The sequence below is a fragment of the Cucurbita maxima genome, unplaced genomic scaffold (genome assembly GCF_002738345.1).
Source record: "Cucurbita maxima cultivar Rimu unplaced genomic scaffold, Cmax_1.0 Cma_Scf00018, whole genome shotgun sequence".
NCBI lineage: Eukaryota > Viridiplantae > Streptophyta > Magnoliopsida > Cucurbitales > Cucurbitaceae > Cucurbita > Cucurbita maxima.
This window is the reverse complement of record NW_019272034.1, coordinates 458,828-461,291: the sequence shown is the minus strand read 5'-3', so window position 1 is coordinate 461,291 and position 2,464 is coordinate 458,828. Positions and strand designations below refer to the sequence as shown.

Here is a 2,464-nt window from a genome sequence, read left to right as displayed (position 1 = left end):
TTTTTTTTTTTTTTTTTTTTTTTGTCACAAAGCCAAATTTTAATTTCCCCGTTTATTTTATCAAAAAAAAAATAACTCTTTTATATTATATATAATACACGAGTATAAACTATGTCATAATTCAATCAAAGAGGACGGTTGTGAGATTTCACATCTATTTAGGAGGAAAATGAAACATTATTTATAAAAGTGAAAGGGTAGAAATCTTTCCTAGCGCAGATATCCCTCCTAACCATGACTTAAACGGGAGTGGAGGAGGGCCCATAGGTATATAGATGGAATAAAAGGGCCTTCAGGTAGGGGTGAATGGGTGCTATGGGCTGGGCTTCATTATCACGTAATACTAAAATTTGGTTGTTAAGATGGAAGGAAGGCAATCAAAATGAGAGGTGAGAGAGCCCATACATTGGATGTTCATAAGTCCTGTGTAGACTCAATTGGTAGGGCCCCTCACGAAGTGGGTGTGTTGTGTTGGCATGTGGCTCATCTGATGCCAATATCTCTGTATTCACTGCAAGAGCTGACGGTGGTTGGGACACTTCTAGTATGGATGATGAAGCTCACCCAGTAGGAGTCAGGTCTGTTTCATGGGCTCCATCCACTGCACCAGGTGCCCTTGTCTGCTCCGCATTACTCCATCCCCTTCCCAACCTTTGCTCAGGTGGTTGTGACAATACGGTGAAGCTTTGGAAGCTCCATCTTGGAAGCAGCCTTCGCACATTTTCAGTATACTTCACATATTTTTCACCCCCCACCTCAACCAAAGGGAGCGGTGGATCATAAATTCAACATTATTTGTTTTTCACACCCCCAATATATATCTATATATCTTAATTATTTTAAAGTTAATTTTTATAAACCATACTAATATTTAATAGGTTTAAATCTCCATTTTAGAGAATTTTAATATTTAAAAAAGAGAGGATTTATATGACTATAGTTTGGAGGAAAATAAAGAAGGTGCTTTGGAAATGGGGTGGATGGGATGGATTCTGCACGTGCCTTGCATGACATAGACAATGCACGTGTGAGGGAGCATCCAAGAAAGTTAATTCCAGATTGGCCCCTACTATAGATTCCTGAGCTCTTTGTGAAACCACCCCCTTCAAAGTTGACAATGACCCAAACAAAATGCAATTTTATTTATATTTAATTATATATTATTATTATGAATTTTTTTATAAAAAAGAAACCGAACCTGTAAGTGTCACATGATCCCTGACACATTCCCACCTTTGTCACGTGCTTCTCAAACCCTACTACTTCCCCCCTTCATAAAGTCCACAATTTTAAAAAGTCTACTCTAAATACATTTTTCATTTTAATCTAATCAAACTTAACCAAATATTCAATTACTTTAATTATATATTTATTTCCTAAACTAGTTTTAACCATTTATTTTCTATCATAATCATTTTTTTAAATAGGCCTTCTTCTTCTTTAGCCAACTTGAACATAGTTGTTAAGAAATATTTTCAAAAAGTTTAAATTCCCGTTTATATATAATGTTATACTATGGTTTAAATTTTAAGATAATTTCAACACCCTTCTTACCAGTTTGGTCCCTACTTTAAGTCTCCATCACTTTAGATTGGTTATCTTTTTTGTGTTTATCTCAATATTTTTTCCTATATAATTTTAAACTAAAACGGTTAATCTAATATTTTGAATTTAACAGGAGAATCATCTTAAAAATTAAGAATCTGAAACGGACATTTTAACAAAATTAAAGCTGCACAATCAGTAAGAGAGATTTTATACGTCGGGTTGAAAAGAGAAATGCTTGCACATGCCGTCATAAATTGGCCAGTTTTATAACTCTTTTTCAATGGTTATACGTATCCATCACATTTTTACAAAATCAACTAATGTTTATTTTTACAAAATCAATCCAAAGTATGGGGACATAATTGGAAATTTAAAAAATTAAGAATAGAATAAAAACAATCATTGAGCCGAAGTGAGTTGGTAAGTAAAATTGGGTTAAATTGAAAATTTGATTTACTGGAATATATTTACGGAGCTTACAAAATTAATTATCCTTAATCTTTAAACCAATAGAATAGAAGGGTTTAAATTTTACAAAGTTGAGCTGTAGGCATCGTGCTTAAACGTGGGTTTAGGAATATAGTTAGAGGTTAAAGATGGTGATGATTGGGCAACACCCGAGCAATAATATAATTATATTAATTTAAATTAGAATCAGAAATATTAAAAAATATTAAAAATCACTTATCCCAATAAAATAAAATTATTAGGTGCAGAGGAATCGTCCGTAAAAATTTGGACATTATTGGAGTTATAAGTCACTTCGACATAATCTGCAGGGTTGATTCTTTACGGTTTATTTATTTAAATTTTAATACCTCTTCTTAATTATTCCATTTATCAAATTACGTAAAAATAATATATGATATTATTTTAGTCTGTTGGTTCCTCTTTTTTTTTTTTTTTTTTTTTTTTT

At 32.2% G+C, this 2,464-nt stretch overlaps 1 protein-coding gene across 1 annotated transcript in view; it reads right to left on the bottom strand.

Moving 5' to 3' along the window:
• The window catches only part of LOC111492689, a 21,157-nt gene that overhangs the window by 9,420 nt on the left and 9,273 nt on the right, over positions 1-2,464 (bottom strand). The gene's annotated exons all lie outside the window — the stretch shown is intronic.